Consider the following 21,813-nt stretch of genomic DNA (forward strand, 5'->3'; position numbering starts at 1 on the left):
ATCATACCATTTACATAATAATTTTAATAATATTCTATTTATGACCAATTTTTGTGTAATCTATGTTGATGTTTAGTTTTGTTCAGCTCAAGCTACATGCCAACTTTACATATCTTTTGTTATGTCAAGTAGGCCACACAAATCTCCATGTTAGATATACAATGTAAAGTTTTTAATCATATGATTAATGATCTTAAATTTTAACTCTAAAGTCTTGTACTTTTGAAACAATTGCATCATGCAAAATAATAAACTAAGGCTTTTCTATATAAATACATATCTAATTAATGTAGCACAAATTATTGACCATAAACTATTTTCATAGTTTTATTTGTTTGCATTTTTCAATGTGTTTTGCAATGTTTGTTGTCTAACCTTGGTACTTCAAGGATTACAATGTCACCTACTTCTATTTCCATTGGTCACCCTCATCCCACCTTTGAAAATAAACCTTGGTTCAATTTCGTGGAGGCATATGGAAATATTATAGTAATTCCATAGTGGTAGGATATGTTGAGATATAGAGAGCGAATAAAAATAAAAATTTAATCCATTAACTGCAAAATAAATCATTTTTCATTCAAGTTCATGTGATTGACTACATTACGTTGTATTGGAACTTAGTTTGCTAGTCTTTCAACTAGCGTTTTGCCACTTGTTGGGGATGGGGGGACATCATGTCGTGTTTGTGGGATGGGGTCAGTGGAACAATGAATATCGAATTACTAAGTAGAAATTAGAATGCTAAGTAACATTGTCAATCTTTCAACTGGCGTCCCGCCACTTGTTGAGGATATGGGGGGACTTCATGACGTGTTTGCGGGGTGGGGTTAAAGAGCCTAAATTTGAGGTGTTGTATACACCAAGTACTGTATCAGTGTATACTATACATATAGTACTTGAAATGTTAGTTATGAAATTATGTATTAACAATATAAGAAGTAAAATAACAAAATCACAAACGCTAAGTACTGAAGACTTGAACAATGAACAATGGAACAATGAATATCAAATTACTAAGTAGAAATTAGAATGCTAGGTAACATTGTCAAATTGGCAAATGGAAGATTTACATTATATAAACAATATCATAAAGATGATTACATTGAGTAGCATCATATCTAAACAAGTACAAAATGTCAAAATTTAGTGAATGAAGGCCTCTAAACATCCCTCTGGGAAAATTTCTCATCATTGGAGTAGAGTAAACTTGGTATAAAAACATCTTGATTTGACATGATTTCCCTATTAATTTCTTCTTTTGTATTTAAATTTGAAAGCGGTTTTTTGGGGGTGGTGGCCTCTAATGGGGTCCTTGGGCCTTTGGATTTTTCATTTTTGAAGTGTTTTCTCCCAAAATTGGCATGTTAGAATATTTTTTAAAACATGCAATTTTTTTTTTCTTTTTTCAAATTTACATATATGACTGTCTATTAAGGGGTGTGCTTGGAGGTGTCCAAGACATTTGAGGTATGTTCCTGGTGTCCTCATGTTTGTTCTAGGATGCCATGTTACCTTAACGAAAAAGTGGTAGTAGATAAGCAGTGGTGTGGGGATCCCACGACCTTGTTCCTTTGTCCTAGGGATGTCCTTTCCCAAGACGCACGGTTCTAGGAAGAGGGGACACATCTTATTAACATTGTTTTTAACAAATGACGAGACGAGTACAAGGCAAACTTCAATTTCATAAGTGGGGATGTATTAGATGGTAGTGTATAATATTTTAAACCATGCTCTATTAACTTATGATATTGCTTTTTTGTGAGGAAAGCATTTGGGTTATATAATGACATTTTGCTATATTCAATTTTGATTTGAGCCAAATAGGATTCGAATTATTCAATCCTAGGTTTATAGTGAAACTTGCTATAACAAAGGCAAAGAAGTATCGATATAAAAGCTCCACTCAACCAAATTGAATGAAGCATGGGCTGTGCACCAAAAAATGCACGAGGCTATGATGGAGAAGCCAAAGTGTAAGATCGAAGTTGTAAGATGTTGAAACTTTAAGCAATCTTTGGTGCTCCAAAGAAGAAATGCATAATCTTTTAGAAAAGAGAACTGGTACCATTCTAGTTTGGGCATTAGGGATGTGGGTTCAATTTGCAGATTTGACCCCAAAAAATTTGTTAATTTGAGTTTTCTCTAGATTCGTTCATATGACTTATTTAATTTTATGACATTTGAATTTAATTTTATCCTTGAAATGTTCATTTCAATTTTTCAAAATGTTATTCAACTATATTCTAATGTATAAATTGGAACTTCAAAAGTAATTTTTTCTATTTAGAAGAAGTGTAAAAAAATGAAACATTATTAAAGAACAAATTATTTTAAATCAAAATCAAAATCAAATTATTTATACTAAAATTTGTATCTATATGTTTATTAAAAAAACCTAAAATTTATAGATAAAAACATTTAATATCTTGTTATTATATGTTAATTACAAATTATAAATTAACTAAAATAATTAAATAGGTTAATTGAATTAATGATATAATATATATTTTTAATCAGTATATTAAAGATGAAGGAAAGGGCAATGAGTGTGAATGATTAGGAGGTATCAAACTATACATTGCATTAGTTATATACAATCCTTCGATACATTGCCCCTTTTTCAATGAACAAGACTTATTTGATGGTGGGTTTTTGATGTTTTTTTCTTCTCAACTTGCATACATTAGGTTTGCTAGGGAGACCATTGGACACGTCCATTTCTACACATATGCATGCAAATGTGAACTATTAGTAATTAACTGTATCTTGTGAGCTGCAAGGATACTTGTCTAAGCTATTGCCTTATAGCCTAGAGATAGTCTAATTCACAGAAATCAAAGGGAAGATAGTAAAGGTGCACTCTGATAAAATCAGAGGAGAAACTCTTGATATGTGGGTCAAATGAAGGAAACTAGGGTTTAAAAAGTCACCTTGGTGAACCCAAGGGCTTTTGTCAAGTACTCGCACACTGTTTGCAAGAGATTCAAATTCCAAAATTAAAAATGGTTTGGGACATATGATATACGGCTTTCTTCCTGCATTACTGTTTTCTAATTTTCCATATTCTAGGCATTAGGCTGTTAAACTTTAGCTACAACTTCATGAATCTTAGGGCATGCCTTTGTTAATGTTTTGTAAACAACAATAAACAAAAAAAGACGCACAAAGACAACTTTATCCTAGGAAATCCCTCCAAAAGTAAAGGGAAAAACCCAACCACACCAAACAGTATCTCTTTTATTAATAATAGAAGTTCTCAAGTACAATGCCTTCAACTTGATGCTGTGCATAATCACACAAAACAATCATGTATATATATTGAATTGAGAGACCTTTCGTATGACAACATAAGGCCTCTTAAATTTCCAAATACAAGTCTCCTCATATTTTCAAATGCAAGACACATGTCTCTTCATATAATATTATATCAAATATTATCATATATATCTTCTCCAACTGTTGACACAAATACAAAGGTATTATCTATATAGCAAAATCAAAGATAAAGATCTGTATCGGAGCTACAATCTTCAACACTCCCTTTTATCAAGATAGAGATCTTTGGTATGGCAGGCACACATAGCTGCATCCAAAGATGTCAATGATAAATTCTCATCACATAGATTCTCATTAAAAGATGTTATCTCAGCATAGCATAACCATAGTTAATTCATAAGAGCGTAACATTAAAGTCATGGAGTCGCACACGACTTTCACTATGCCTACTTGGAGAGGGTGGATCCACCATACCTACTTAGAGAGGGTGGAGCAAGGTTTTCCTAGAGAAGAATGCATTTCCATCATGCCTACCCACAGAGGGTGGAACAAAGACTTTAACCTCAGACATCTCCTAGATAAGCATGCATTTTCACCATGCCTACTCGTAGGGGGTGGATCCACCATGTCTACTCAGAAAGGGTGGAATAAGGGATTTCACCTAAAAGTTCTCTCGTAGAGAAGAACTCATTAATAAGGGATTTCACCTCAAACTTCTCCTTTACAATGAAGAGCTCGTTAACAGCATGTATACGAATGATTGAGATTCTCTCTCGACAGAGACTCCCTCTCAGTGATGACAACTTTAATCACCACAATAAGATAGCTGATTCCAATTTGACCAAACATGATCTTTGGCAGTTACACTGCCACATTCTTGCAAATAATTAGATGTCTCCCTCTGTAAGGTAACCTTTCTTTAATATAATTTCTTGTATATGATCTTCCTATTTTAATGAAGATATGTATCATCAATCCCATGACTGCAATCAGCATTCTGATGTTCATTAATCTCTTATCATCTTATTGCTTCTTGATGCGGCTGCAACCAAGAGAAATTAGTAATAATTCATCAAATCAAATATAGAGATCAATGCTATATACTATTCCCAGTAATATAACTAAAATTCAGGATTTGTACTCAAGGATATAATCATAGAATACTAGTCTCTTTGTAGTCCAGCTTTACTCAACCGCCCAGTCATAGTGAAAGAAATTATCAGTCAGCTGCTCCAAACAATGCATCTGATCTGTCCTTTTCTATTTATAGAACAACACTATCAACTCAACCACTCTATAAGAAAAAACACTGACTCGATCATTTTCAACACCCATACACATACATGACTCAGCCAAGGTAATGGATCTTCGCTCAATCATCCTTATCCTTAAATTTTGCAGAAAAGCCCCTTTAATACAAGGCGATACATTTTGCTCAGGAAGGACCTATGATTAGCTAGAATAGCTGCAACTTTGCTAGATAAAGCCCATCAAACAGATATTACTCTTTGATAATGCACATTAAACAACAATCACTTCTTCCTCTAGAATATAAAATGATTCCCAGTGTGTGGCAACTCTCTACACCTGCCGCTTGTAGTATTTCCTCTCTATTGACACATGGCAACAACCTTGCTACTTTGTACTAGCTTCCGCCAAGTCCAACCTCCCTTACTGCACTGCTCTCCACAATGGTTGATGACAGACAAGAGATGAATGTTCTCCCAATCTGCAACAGTGAGTCAAATGCTTAAACTTCCAAATTCCACCAATCTTCTGATTGCATTCAAATGAATGACAATGAAGCTTAGAACTCTCCCAACTATATTAGTCCCAACAGCAAGGAGAATTAAGACTATAGAGGGGCTATGTCCTCTAGTCTAGAAGTTCAGAATTGCACAAAAAGTCATACAAACACTTGATCAGCAGGATTACTTGAGCGACAGAACATTTGTTAAATTATATATCTGCAGATATCTGCAGAATCTTCTTGAATTTCCTTAAATGGCCCTTATAGTTCATGAGGCATTGAAAGGCAAGTGAAGCGACACCTTGAGTAACCGGTGACTTCAATGAAGTCATAAAAGCGATACCGAAAACACAACACTGGGCCCAATCATATGCATGAGTCATAGAAAAATGATGAGTCCGATAAGTTCTTGATTGGTTACACAGAAAGCTGAAGCAACACACTAAAAAAGAGCATCCAGTGGAATTAATAAAATATCCGGTGAGGCACGAAACAGAAATGGCACATATGAAACAAATAAGCACTGACAGGACATAAGGAAACTGATGCCAGAGCAGCTGAGAGTGATGCCATCTCGATACAAAGAAGGCCCATGGTGAAGACAGGCACAAAACTGCCAAAAACGATTATTAGACGATGAAAAAGCTTTGAGTCAGCAGGATATGAAGCCCACAGAAATTAATGTCGTCAGAAAATGATGACACAACAGATAGGAGAGTGAGATATGTGGCACACACTAGAACAAAGCAATATTCGAACAAAGACTAAAGCTGCAGCCCAAGAAAACTAGAATACTTTGAAGTAAAAGCAACCAGATGAGTTAAGAAGATCTATCTTGCAGCTATTAATTCTCAACACTTGACAACAATAAGGACAGACATTAGACATCATGAAACTTGAAGAATCCAAAACATCCTATCCTGTTTCTGGATACTTAATAAAACCTGGCTCTGATACCATGTTAATGTTTTTTCTAGAAATAATGATAAACAACAAGAAACAAAAGAAGACGCATAAAGACACAACAACTTTATCTTGGGAAGATCCTCCAACTAGAGGGTAAAGCCCAGCGACACCAGAAAAACCTCTTTTATTAATACTAGAAGCTCAAGTACAATGCTTTCAACCTGATGCTGTGTATAATCACGCAAAGCAATCATGTATATATATTGAATTGAGAGACCTTTCATATCACAACCAAAGGCCTCTTCAATTTCCAAGTACAAAATCTCTTCATATTTCCAAACTCATGACATGTCTCTTATATAATATTATCTCAAATTTTATCATAGAAATCTTCTCCAGCTGTTGACACAATACAAAGATATCATCTATATAGCAAAACTAGAGATAAATGATCTCTATTGCAGCTACAATTTTCAAAAGACTTCGCAAGATTTCATTGTAACAAGCCAATCATCCATAGAGATTGGTAGGATAGCATTAGGTCGACATGCATGGAGAGAGCCAAGAAAAGCTGAATTGTCAATAATGGTGATGAGTGAAGGAGACGTGGTTCCTAAAATCACCAGATCAAAACTCCTTTAAGTGATGCATGAGGGTCATTTAGATTGGAGCTTAGAGTGAGTAAATTGTTGTCTAGCCAGGGGCGGATGCACAAACCCTCATATCATCAGATAGCTGCTTCCTTGAAATTCAACTTAGAACCATCATGTTGACCCTCGACCTTGTGCCATGTCTCCTTAGTGCTCAAAATATGCATGCCATGGGAGTTTTTTAGGCCATCGGAGCCAATCTAGATAAAGTTGCATAGTGGAGAGAAACGACAACAAATGCATTTGGCGAGCTTTTGGAGTTTAGATTTATTATTAATTTATTTAAGATTTGAAAAATCATAATTTTATAAAATTTAAATGTATTTCTACAAAACATAAGGTGCATTCAAACATGGTGCGGATTGCAATTTGCAAAAGGTCAGCCTAAATATTTTAAAATCCATTACCTTAAATGTGATAATCACAAATGCACCAATGTGATAATCACGTGACAAAACATTTACGTTGCTGTGGTGACTTCTTTGGTAGAGCTTAGTACAAGACTGAATATTTATGTCTGTGCCGTAATCAGCTTGGACAAAGGAGATTGGCAGTGTTTCAATAGTTTTGCAGGCCCCTCATCAAATCCGTAAGGGAGTTGGATTGAAATTTGAGCTGAGGTCGCATTTACCATTTTCAGGCACCTATTTGTTAAAATGTGACAATGTAACATCATTTTAGACATATATTTGTTGGAATGTCCATCATGTTGTACTAGTTGTTTAAAAGAACCGTGATTTTCTTGAAATTTTTTGTTTGGAAGCCTGGTGATTCATGATTTCTAAGATTAATTGGAATTTTTGGTTCTATGAATGAAATGTTATAATCAAAAAATTTAATATTTTACTTTAGTAATCTCGTTTTAAACTCATGATGCCTTCTTCTTTGCTTTGCTTTTAACTTTTATTCTTGAATAGGTTGTTAAAATCTGATTTGCATCCTAACACAATTGTTTTGAGTCAACTTGTGAATGTGTGGGAGGTGCTTTCTAGCATGGTCCTCAGCCAACATTGGTCAGTGTGGAGGCAATCTAGTAGTGAGAGGCCAACAATAGTATAGAAAATAATTCCAGATGGTGCTTGGTAGAGTCCATCATGAGTATGATTCCCTTTATTGACACAGATAAGCCATGTTTGGGAGAAGTATACAATGTCATCATCTCAATGATTGAGAAGATGAAGTCTATCATAAGTGAAAACGATCACCACTCCAGTACATCTCGCTGTTGCATATACTTTCAGATATTTAAGCAATGAGATCCTTGCTATGTCAATGAGGATGCCACCATATATAGGTGTATAAGTTAGGCAAGGGGTGGTTACCAAACTGTTCCTTTGTCTTGCTATGGAGGATCTAGCTACAATTGAGTAATGTTTTCCCACACTTGACAATTATAAAAATTGCCTCATCTCCAAGGTCCTATTATTTATCACACATTTAATTTGATTATTTTTCAGTTTTATAATTTGTATTATGAAAATTGAGGTTTGATTTATAATTGAAATTTGGTAACAATTCCTCTTCGTTTGAGTCAAATTATAATACATACTTCATCCATTTAGTGGAGCGCAACTGATAGGCTTCAAATAAAGCGAAGGAGCTAGTTTATGTGCATTCCAACTTGTACCTTCTAACTTAAAAAATGAGTACAAGGAAGGTGCAATGCAGAAGTGTGATGTAGACCTAGAGTGAGCAAGTGGCTGTAGGGCTGTATGTGGGTGGCAATATACCTCATCACCTCATGCCCGCAACAATGATACTGGCGTTGATGACAATAGTGAGACGTTGATTTCTACTTTAGTATTTTGATATTGAAGGGCCAGTATCTGTCATGACATTCAAGTTTGACAAATTGATAATAGATATCAAATTAGTATATTTTTATTTCAAGTATGTAATATTTATGGCAGTTTTATTTTAGCAAATGCATGATGTTTGGTATTCTGAACTTTAACTATCTTTTTTAGGCTGCAAAGATGTATATATCAATGTTTTTTTTGTATGGACACAACTATAATGTAAGCATTGTAATGATTTTAACAAGTTTTATCTTTTTAATATATATAGAATCTAGATATTTAGCTTAATTCTAATCTTCAGGGATCCAAGTGTATCTCTTTCCATCTCATTATGTTATCCTACGTGAGTTAGTAGCAACTTAGACAAACTATAGCATAAGAACCACAATTTTCCTAACAGCCAGCTATTTATGGGATGGGACTTTATTCACCATTGTAATAATGGTGTAATAACCATGATTTTCTTCATTGCTAGCTATTATCAACTGAATAAAAAAAACCAAGAGTTTTTGAACATGATGGTGGGAGCACAGCTTAGAACTCACAGAGCACTAACCAGCATAATGATGGAAGTGAAACTAATGAAACAGGGACAGAAAAATTGAGCTTAGTCACAGATTTTGAGGAGCATTCTCCCCATATGCAAATTTCTCAATTCTTAGATGATGAAGGGAATGCAGTCTTTGCTTATTATTATTTTTTGATTGATAGGGTATCTTTGGTTATTATTGACCCAAGGTAAACATTGTACATATATTCGTGCAAGTGTGTTCTGTCAGAAAACCTCTTTTAAGTACCTTTTCACCAGTTTCTCGTCATCTGAATCATTATCCATTTCCATGTTTTCTTTCTGTCATTTAGCTGGAATATATTTGATCTCAGGCAGAGGATAGGGCTCCACAGAAATGGATGCCTTCTCCACATCACATATTCTGATCATTAAGATAGGTAGGATACATATATAGGAATTGTTTTGTCATGCAACTTTTCAGCTTTGACGGCTCAATGGGGGCAATCCGTTTAGTCTGTCACCTGAGTATTGAACACAGCACGTAGGAGGAATTGAACAATGATGGATATTTTTGGAGTGCAGTTCTCTTCAACTGGATTCTGATCTTGTAAGCATGATCCTGAATTTTTAAGTTAGGAGTTGGGAATTGCAACGGACTGCAATAAATGAGGCTTTTCTGTTTTCCTTGTTTTCATTCCCATCTGTTCGCTATTAAATTTAAAATTCATTCAACATGTGGTATCATACATCTGGTTGGCTTCCGTCATCACATTCCCATTAGTTGGTTGGGTATGATGGGATGTCTTCTGCTGCCTGGGTTTCCATCTGTCTGTTTTGGTGGTTACTGGAAATGTGATGTGATGTACACATCTTATTCGATTCAAATGCTTCATTAAAGATAATCATTGCAGAAAGAAGTTGCAAAAAATAATGTTGGATCGTGTATGTATCTTATTGGTTAGGCATGTCTCCTGTTAGGTAAGTGCAAATTATGTAAAATCTATCACCTGTTGTACAGGCACTGAACACATCAATTTGTAGACTACAGCAGCTCCCTCATAAATATACATACTACTAGCATCTTTTCCGATGTCTGAATAGTTCCGTGATACCCATTTAGTGTGCTAAAACGATTTACATTCATACCAGAGCAAACTCCATGGGACCTGTCACTTTGCAATCTTGTCAGAGCTCAATAAGTGTAACTGAGAATCAAGGCTGGACAAGCTGTAAAATTACATGTTCAATTGATGATGAGAATTATCTCGGAGTCATAAGAGAGGCTGCACCCATAGAACAAGTTGAAAGTTGTCTTGGTTTTTGTCTGGGCAAATACAAAACTCTCATCAATTACCTGTTACCTTGCATTCTTGCAGAAGTCAACTCCCATCAATTTATCGGTCATTTGCAGACACAGCCCAAGTGAAAGATAAATGATTGTTACCTGATGAACATGCTGCCACACCCAGCACTGGAGTTGATGGAAAGTTTATAAAAGTTTAGTACCGCAGGACCTTAGATTTCAAACACAAAACCCTCTACAACAGTATAAACAGTTACAAGAATCCAGAATGACGACGATGACGTGATGGATGATCATAACATATAGTGTTCATCACTATTGCCTTTTTGTGCGATAATTTCTGTCTCGAGTGTAATAATTTTAGAGTTTATTGTATATTCGGATTATGCGACTATATTCAGAAGTTGTATATCAGCTAATCACCTGTATTCAGAATTTTTTTGATTATTAGTTTGGAAACATTTAGTACAAATCAGGCCTCGAATTTGACTGTCAACTATGCTTGGCTTGTGTATTTTTTTATGACAGTTTGGTCATGTTAATGTCTTTCATTTTATGTTTTAAGATAAAAATTGATTGTCAAAAATAAAAGTAATAGATGAATGAATTAGTAATATTTTTAATAATCTGTTTCAAAATTGATATATTTTATAAACTAATATAAATGCTAGAAAGTAATTATAAATTAGCAATATATGTCAACTTAAGAAAGTTTCTAAGTTTATATTTTGCATTAATATTTAATATTGGTAAAAATAAGTTTATATAGTATGTTTTAAAAGAATTGTCAATAATAAACTTTGATGGTTTGTTTATAAATTATCATATTGATGGTTTAAAAAAAAAAAAAAACCAACCTGTAATATGCTCCAACAAATTTTCGGCCTGTAATATGCAGCAGAAAAGTGGAAAAACGGCTAATACGGCCATCAAATTCCTGTTGAAATGAATAGAGAAAAAAGTATTGTCACGTGACGTTTCAACAAAAATATTGAAGTATACAATAAGATAGAAGTGCTTTGTTCAAGATCATTCAACAACTTAATCTGGGAATTCCTGATTGGAGGATTGAGTATATTGTCCCTTGGAATGCAACACACTCGTTTACATTTGCAATTCTTATCAAGAGACGTCAAAATTTGGGTGCCCATTTATAATGTTGAAATACTCGGTAGTAAGAATAGTTTTAATAACTCCACTAAATAAAATAGTAACCAATATTCTTAAAATAATATGGTTAAATATGTAACAAATAATTTATTTACAATTAAATGTTCTAAAATTTAAGAAAATAAGTAAGTTTTATTTTAAGCATTTAGGTATGGCATTAAGTTTTTCAGTGTTCACAAATTTTAAAAGTTTTTGGAAGTAATTGTGAATTTTGATTCACATATTAAATTATAGTTGATGCTTAATCATAAAAGTAAAGGAAGATGGTGAGGAATAAGATTTCTGATTTGGAATAAAAGTAAAGGAAGATGGTGAGAATAAGATTTCTGATTTGGATTTAAAGAGGTACTAGAGCAAGGCAAAACATAAAAAAGAAAAATGATCATAAAAATTAATAATAATAAATTGAACAAGGATTGAACCAATCAGAAGATTAAAAAAGAAAAGACGACATAAAAGTTAATAAAAATTAATGATAATAAATTTAACAAGGATAGAATTGATTGTGAACATATTGATTTGTGAGTAACAGAATTAGAAGAATAATCACATTTAAATACAAACCTTATATATGTTTATATATGTAACATATGTTATTGTGAGGGTGAAAATTGTATATTAGTTTATAGAAAGCAAAATAGTTGTACGATGTAATAATATATTCAAAATCTTTATAGAAGTTGAATATATATTTTAAAAAATATGTTTACTCTTCATTGCTTTTGATATTTTTCTTGTAATTGTTTATCTACTTATATACACATGTAATTGCCATTTTATATCAGTTGTACTATCACTCTTTTCCTCTACAAGCAACGTTTTCCTTTTTCTTTGAATCTATGTTCTCTTACTCATCTTTTAACATTAATTGATGTGTATAAAATTGGTGAAAACATTAATTCTTTTATAATTAATTATGATCTGATATCAAATTGATGATACATATTAATCTATCAAACTTAAATTAATTATACGAGTTTATCTTAAAAGACACATTTTCAATCATTAATTTTTTCAATTAGAAATGCAAAAATCGAAAATGTCCTTATAAAAGATAAATTTTGAACTTTCATCTCGTAAACACATCCTTCTAGACGATGAACAATCACTAATTTAAAGTTTCTTAAAACATTAATATTTGTTAAATATAATAATAATAATAATAATAATAATTTGTTTAGAAAAGGCTAAGAGTCTTACAAGCATGCTTCATGTCCCCTTTACTCATGCTAAGAACCATTCAATACATATTCAAATTGATAATTGTTATAAAGCCATTGATTTCTCTTCCTAAATAAGCTTCCAAAACAATCTGTAGGCTTGAAACCTTTCTTCAGACTTACATTGAAATGGAGGATTTGAGTTCCATTATTGTTATGATGCAATTTTGTATAACTGTTTGATTTTAAATTGTTTGTTGTATTATTATTTGTATCTTGCTTATTTGCATTAAAGGCCGCACACTCTCTCATGTTTATTTGTTCTCCTAGACCAAGATTGTGTGGTGAATTGTTGTTGATAAATTGCATGCATTAATTGCTTGTTTTTCTATAGTAATTTTCGAGGATAGCTTGATTATTGTTGATGCATTTTGTGTCTAGAGGTGTGCTTTTGGAGACTTGCAATGTCTCCAAAAGAAAATATGGCTCACACTTGCACTTTGGGATTTTGACAAAATTGCACAAGTTCAAAAGGTAAATAACACATTTTTTGGATCTCAAGCAAAACTCATTCTCATTTAGATCTGGCAATTGATTCTCATTCTTGGAAGGCACAACTGAGCATCTTAGAAGGATTCTATGCTCTTTTGTGTTTAAATGTAAGAATCCCAAATTCCCATTGTTTGGCCAGAGATTGATTGAATTTCATCATCCAAACAATAGGATTGAGGGCTTCACATCTATAGTGGAAGTGTGTCAACAATTGGGGAAGTAGAGAACCCTAGATTTGGAGCTTACGATTCCTTTAGCATTGATGTCTTTTTAAAAAAAATAAAAAATATTATGTGTAGGGATCCCCTCTACCATCAATGAGTGGATCTAGATGGGAGTTCATAAAGTCTAGAAGATCTAGAAAAAAACAAAGAGAAAAATTCAGGTTTGAGTGAGTATTGGAGAACAAAAGTTAAGCCATCCCAAATATGGGCAATTTTTCTTACTTCCACTGCCTTGATTTTGATTCAAAAGTTGACAAATCTTTTCATTTATTTGGGAAGATGGATAGCTAATGCTCTTTAGACTAGTGTCAATCGAAGATTGTTCTCTAAATCACTACTATCACGATTCATACACCATTCAAGGCAAGATATGACAAAGGACTTTCTTTAATTAACCCCAAATTTTGCAAAAATCTATTCCTAAAGTACCACTTTTGAAACCTTACCCAAAAGAGTGTTCCTAGAAGCCCCTTTAACTAAGATTTTTTTGGGATAAATCTAGGGTTAATTCATATTAGGTCTCTTAGTCCTCAAAGGGTTTGAAAAGTACTCTACGCTATTAATGAAAGCCATTCTTAGGGTATCCAAAAGAGAAGCTTGTGATTAAAATGAGTAATAAATGCATGGAATGGATGCGAGTGTTGCAAAACCCGTGGCTTCTTTGATAGATGGCTTGGAGGGAATTGCCCGATAGAGGAAGTGGTAGAATGGCTTGAAGATGTCGCTTAAGGCTAGGTAGTTTTTACTATCCACGCCATTTTTGTTGTTTATAGATTATTTAGATGAATATTTGAAAAATGATTTTATAAATGAGAAATGCTAGGATTTCAGAGGGCAAAGTTTCTTGTTTCTAGATTGGTATCCTAATTTGGATCCAAGCAAGGTAAAAAAGATAGAGGCAATCAAATGGATCAAGCTACCTTATCTTATGAATTAATGCGAAGTGTTTTCAATTAATTTAAAAACAGGTTTTGAAGGGACCTCAAAACCCTTTACAACTTCACATCAAGAAGAATTCCAATTAGGCGTAAACATACATAACAACTACAAAGAGAGATGCAACAATCAAATCTAGGGACCAAGAGGGAACCTCATCGAGAAGGAAACCCACAAAAAAGGACCAAAGGGACTGACAGATAAAAATAAGGAAATAGAAGACCCAATTTGCCTCGAGGCAAAGAAAACCCCCAAATAACTTAAGGCAAGGTAAATACTACAATTTCCCTTTACCTTCTTTTGGGAGCTTAAACTCATATCAAAATAATGAGAATATTCCTTATGGTGTTTAACTATTTCTCACCCCTCCTCACCCAATGAAATCGCCTTTTGTTATTCAAGACTAAGCAAATCTATTGCAACAATTCCCACAAGCAGGACAAAACCCAAAAAATAGATCCATCAAGCTGGATATAGCTAGCAACAACAAACCCAACAAAAAAGGAATTAACAACAATAGGGACAACACTGGAAGGAAACCCAACATAACCTGTAGGAGTAGACCCAATTAATGCAAAAGTGTTATTTTTAAGGATATTGCTAATTGATTGGGCAAATTTGTAAGATTGGAAGATATTTTTAGCATTCTCAAATGCCAAAATTGTAGTTAGAATGGATATAGCAATCAAAACCTTGAAAACCCTTAATATAAAGGTAAAAAAGGAAGTACATACAATCTAGCCAATATGGTATAATAATCTTGAGTTGTGTAATGATAGATTTGAAGCCATTTCTTCTCCTTAGACTATAATCTTTAGACCCCTACCTAAGGTTTACATATGGTTTAACCAAGAATTTGGGGGATTCATTATTGAAGATTAATACAAGGATAACCATAGGAAAGAACAAATCCCGAGCAGGGTATTGTCCTTTCCATTGGACACTACTATCCTAGAGGAGGAGACTAATGAGGTAGTATGTGAACATCATAAAGTCTTTGAAACCCTCAATGGAAATAGGGCAACACCTCAAGTTGGAGGAAAGCCTCAATTGAAATTAACCAAAGATACGAAGAAGGATGTAGCTCTCTACCCAAGGTAGGAATAATTGAATTAACTCCAAAGCTAGAAGAGGGTGCACTAATTGAGGAAATGGATGAGAGAGATATTCAAATCACTTTGGCCTTAATCCAAAATAAGGAATTTTTTAGTGGCAAATGTCTCATGACGACTTATGCTTTAAAAATTGTATATTAGGTTGGCCATGTCACCAAATTTTATAAATATTGGGTTGAACACCCTAGCTAATTGCCCATTAGCTTATGCAAATTTTCATGTTTTTATCATGATATTGCCAATTGAATCTAATTTTTAGACATGGTAAGCTTAAATTTCTTGCCTACAATTTCCAAAGCTTGTTTCAATGAACAACCTAAATTCACTATTAGTGTTATAAAATATATATTTAGTGGAGGCCCCAAATTCGCCTAACATTTGGTATAAATACATTCATTGATCAATATCATCAACACATTTTGGTTGGTTGCGATCTCTTAATTTTGATTGATAGCAAAGTTTTAGATTACTGACTGCATTAGTGACTGTAACATAAATAAAGGTAAGAAATTATTTTTTAAGTGTTATAATATTATTCTGAGTTCACCTCTATTAGCATGCAATTTTGAGTTCATCCTTATTGAGCGGGGCCAAATTAGTGGTCAATGATCACTTGGGAGATCTCATACATGATGACATTTAGACTTTATATTGTACATTGTAGGGCCAACGAACCTATTATTCATAGTCGATTGTCACTCCTTTAATAAATTGATATTTTTTTGGCAACATTCATTTTGTTGGAGATGTCAAATAGGACAAAAGGTAGGATTCTCGCATGTGGAGAAAGCCAAGAGGCCAACAAAACACAAAACCTTATCATCATACTTTAGTGGTGGAAAAGTTTGTGGTCAAAATTAGGAAAGACATCATCACAAGTAAATTTACAAGATTCACAACTTAATGTGACATATTGAAGAAGGCAACAAACTTGATATATCAGATAATGAATGGATGATAGTGACTTATTTATAGTAGTGGTAGAATTGAACTTGAGATGTAGATAAGCAGATGTATGAAAACTCAAAGTGAGGAAAACACAGGAAAGAATCAAGGAAGCCTTAAATTTGATGGCGAGGAATTCAAGGATTTAGATGATGAGATGATGTGGTAGCTTGTACTGATTAAGTAATAACAAGTCCTAGGTATTTATTAAACTTAATATTATAGTCTGTATCTTATCATTGATCATGCATATTATAAATATATAAACGTGGTTGATAGATTGATGATATTTTGCATCAGTTAACTTTTAGAATTAATATTGATTTTCAATTCGATTATTCAACTCATATGATATAATTATGTGATTTTTATCAATTGTTTGAAAATATAGCAATTCATATGATACAATTTATAGAGTTTCTCATTAATTTATCTAAACATGAAATAATTTATTCAGTAGATTACACAACTCTATGTGACTGTGTTTGCAAAAGAATACCCAATTTTGTAACCTTTAGCAAATGACCTTGAATTTCTTTTTATAGAAATAAGGGTGCAAAAATAACTTTAGGTTGATTTACAACATGTGAAGAATCAAAATCAAAATTAGTATCATATCATTAGTATAATCTTGAAGTTGAAACATATCTATGACCTTCGTAGGCTAGATTAGTAGATTCACAATTGCTACATTTCTCTTGTTAAAAAAGAAGAAGCTCAAACTTAAACCTTAATTCTCGCCATAACAAATAAAATATAGAGAATGTCATTATAGCACAAAAATTTGAAATTGATTTTCATACTATGATTGATGAGATGTTTGTGCTAGTGTGTTTAGGTTGCTCCAATCTCAGTTTGATGAAAGTTCAATATTTTTGAAATTTTAGTGAAAGCCTGCAACATTGTCAACAATCCATACTTGGAAGATTGTCTTGAAACTAATGTTTTATCAAATACTGCGTTCAAAGTTATCAATGGTTTGATGCATTTGCAAAGCTTTGATGAGGTGTGTTCTTAGAATCTTGTCGTATTTAGACTAATATTTTTCTTCCAACCTTTTTTGTAAGCTTCTCTACCAACGAATTTCATTGATGGCTTAACAACATTCAACAAATGAAGCTTTAAAAATTTATCTTTTGACTCATCTTCATGATCTTCTTTTCAACCTTCTCCAAAATTCCCCCTCCTTCCCTTCTCTAACATTATTAAATGAATGATAATGCCCATAGTCAACACAAATGCAGTCGTTAATTCCCTTGGATGCCAAATGGTTGTCACTTCTTGGCTAATGTATTTTACAATATCCTCTTTAGAATAAATATATTTTTTCTTCTCAATGTGCTCTTTGAGCTATCCATAATCTTTTTTTTGACTATCAGTCAATTCAAACCATTCATACAACCTCTCATAACTCTTCATTATTTGCCCCCCAAATGTCTTGTTTTATATGCTTGACTTTTTTTTTTCTACTTTGTCATTCAAGTTGTCTTAGGAAGTCTGAATTGCATTATTTTCCTTCTTTAGTTCTTGTCTCAAATCTGACAATTGTGGTTGTCACTATATTTTATTATTTTCTTTGCTGTGTCTTCTCACTGTTTTGCTTTTTCCCCCTCATGCTCAAATTCCTTCTTTACTTTTTTGTTTTTCATAGGAATAGATTCTAGGTTTTTCTATAAACCTATTGAATAAGCATTTTCATTCTCAAGATTTCGATCGCTCTCATCCAAAATTTCCCTTCGTATATATAGTTCTACCTCCATATGTTCTTGATGTCTAATTATTTCTAAAGAGGCAGATTTTTTGATCATTTTGTCTAATTCTTTGCACTTGATATTTGCATCTTTCCCCTTTGCCTTTTAATTTCTAGGTCTATATATAAAAACTCTATTAACTTCTCCAACTTTCTATTCTATTTACCTCTTGAGTAGTGAAGTGTATATCATTTGGTCATTCTTATTGCATGGATTTTGTCCACATTTTCAACTTTGGAAAAATTCATTTCCGCTTTGCTAACGTGAATTTTTGAGGGATCTATCTGACACTTTGGTGGATTGATATCTTAGTTGTGGTATGATAACTATGAGCTCCATCATTCCTTTATTTGGGTCATATGTGGGAAATGTCCGATTCAATGCAGGCTCTTCATTACAAGCTGCAACAATTGCATCTCTCTTTAATGTCTTCTTATTTTTTCTATTCCTATTTTTTGTTTGTCCACATTTTATAACAATATCATTGTAACAAAAATTTGGGGTTGTTGAGGCAATTGAATGTTTGAAATTTGAAATAGAACTTGCAACGATGTGCATGTCTCCACCTATGCTTGTGGTTCTAACTACTGCATTTGGAGGATTAACAACACCCATTCCTAATCTTGTGCCATTGTCACTAGCATGTAGACTTTTTGGATTGTTCTGAGGGTTTTGTCATGAAGCTGCAAATAAAAGATTAGGAGTGATGATTGAAATAAATGAACTTCTACTCACCATCAGGGTAAACTTTAAGATAATTCCCTCTAGAAAAAGATATAAAATATTGGCAAACATTTCATTATTTTGAAAAAACAAAATTATTTATATTGGCAAATCTCTCAATTTTTTTAATTTTAAATATTATTTATATTGGAAATTATTTTGGAATCATAATGTTTGTGTAGAAAATATTGGCAAATCTCAATAATAATAGGAAGTTCATTAATCACCATGGAATATTACAAATCAAAATTAAACATTTTTACCTCACGAAATATTATGAGGATCATTACATTATATTTTAAATCAACAAAACTAAATATTGGTGATATATCCCTAAAGTAACTAATAATTATGATAACTATTGGTGAAGTTTTAATTTGTCCAATAATATATAATATTTAGTGAGTCAAATATAATCATGTATCAAATATTGTGGCGAATCTTTGAGTTTAATTTTTTAATCAAAATTAATTATTGAGCGATTTTAAATATTTTAGAACTAAATTTTATAAAAATGTGGCAATTCAAGTTGCATTAAATCTTAAATTATTAGCCAAATTACTAGCCAAAAAATTCTAAAATTAGATAATTTACGAATATTAGCCACTAAAAAATACCTTGCTCACCATTGGGGTTGTCATAATCTTTTGTTTCTTGAGAATGCCTTGATCATTGGGATCATGTATAATAACTACTACTGTTGGCCTTTTGTTAGAATTATCTTCTTGTTGTAGTTACACTTATTCAAGACAACTAGTATTAGTACCTATGTCATCCCTACTAGTGGCAGTGGCACTTGATTGAGCAGTAACATTAATAGGAAACAAAATATTACGCTCTGCTAGTGACTGTAATTGAATTTGAGTGCTTGCAAAATGTGTAACTAGATTTGAAGCTGGAATAAATGAAGGTGCAAGAGTATAAGATCAAGTAGCACCTTTTTGTGATGAATATGATGATTCAACTAAAAGGACTTGTTTGTTTCCATGTGCTGGTGAAAGTGGTGTGTCAATTGGAAACCAATGGCGTTGTCCTGTGGGAAATAGACCACCACCACCTAGATAACCCATTTTTCTATAATCTTTGCACCTTTTCTATATTTTCTTTTGAGATTTCATTGACTCATCTAAAACTTGAATAAACTATATAGTAGTTATTAGAGTGACTATGAGATTTCAATTAACTTGCATCTCATACTCGTTATCATCAATATCACTACTTCCATTATTATATGCTTTAGCTAGATGCTTGTATTCTACAAATCGCTAAACTCTTATTCCTCTTTGATTTCAAAAACATCTACACAGTTCTTTAAGTCACTGGGATTTTTCTTCATTTCCCAAAAAGTCATAAAGTTTTCTTTAGTCCAATTTTTATCTCTACATTGATCCACTATTTCTTGTGGAATTGCAATGCTATAATTTGCGATGACACTTCTTGTATAGAATATTATTGTCTATGACATATTTTTCCATCTCATTTTTAACCTCACCTAGTAGTCCGCATTTTCCAAAATTTCTAGCAATGACTTACTTTCATGTTGAATTTTCTTGCAGACTTCCCATTTTCTCTAAGCCTTGTTAGAATAATGTTAAGTGGATCATACTACTAGTAATTGTCAATATTAAAGCTAAAAATTGTCAAAAAATCATGCACTACTTTGAATCCTCTTTTGTCAAATGTGATCTCTCCATATGAGAAAGGAAAGGAAGGAAATATCACTTTCTTTTGCTAACCATGAAACAATATATGTGTGCTCTCCATATGCCATACATATTCCAATGCTAATACCCTCTTAGTCATATGCATTAGAAGTTTGTAATGTTCTACTGTTGAATCGTAAAACCTTAACATAGTGTAGTCTTCAATGAAGTACTAGTCAACTAATTATATTTGACTTTTGAGTTGAGTGCTATCTCTACAAGACACAAATAATCTAAGCATTTGAATGCTTGAATTTTTAAGATACATCAGTTAAAAAAACAAGTCTACAAAATGTTTGTAGTTGTTTCTGTAGACACCTAAATCTGATTACACCACTTCGGTAATCCTATTTAGCTATCTCTAAAGGCATCATTAATTAAATTCTTATTTAATTAATCCTTTTCCATCCCCTAGCTAAATAAGGTGACAACCGAGACACGTCTCAGAATTATACCTCAACATACTTAGACTATGGTAGCTTAATTGGTTGCATATCCCAAGTTGGACCATCTATCAATGTCATCAATATCAAAGGCCGAGACACTCAGTGTGCAGTTGCTACCCGTCAGACACGACTCAATATAGCTGGTCCACCTGTATCCACACAAATCAGACCACCATCAGCATGACCACCTCCATCTCAAGCATCTCCATCAGAATCACCTTCACTAGGGCCACAATATAACATTTTGGAACACCTTGGAAACATGTCGGCCTGGATCTCTTACGGACAAGCCCACTTTATCAAGAGATCCTTGACAGCACTCTACGTGAGTCACACATCCCCTCCGACATTAACGCCACTGAGTTTCGTAACTTGGTTGACCATCTTTTAGCCTCATGTGCCTTATCCTTCAAAAATACTGATATCCTAGCAGTTGAACCCAATCATGTCCTCCCACTTCACATCGCTGTTATGGTTTCTGACTTTGCAGTTAAACGTGTCATGATAGATAATGGATCGGCTCTAAACCTATGTACTCTAAAGTTCATCAAGTAGGTAGGATATACTGAAGCAGATATCATCAATGAGGTGATCACCATCAAGGCATATGCCAATTTGGAGCGTACTACTGAAGGAACCATCTTGCTCCCTATTAGAGTTGGCCCAGCCACTCAAGAAACACTTTGTCATGTAGTTGATCTTAATCTTCCATATAACATCCTCCTCGGTCGTCCATGGATTCATGCCATGAAGGCCGTTCCATCCACCTATCATCAGTGCGTCAAATTTTTGCACAGTGGCACTGAGATAACCATCCACGCAGATCCTAAACCCTTTGCTTATTGCAATGTGGTTGAAACTTCATACACCAATCACTGGGTTGGGATCGA

This window comes from Cupressus sempervirens, chromosome 9 (genome assembly GCF_028749045.1).
Source record: "Cupressus sempervirens isolate cs-2001-9-10 chromosome 9, ASM2874904v1, whole genome shotgun sequence".
Classification (NCBI taxonomy): Eukaryota; Viridiplantae; Streptophyta; class Pinopsida; order Cupressales; family Cupressaceae; genus Cupressus; species Cupressus sempervirens.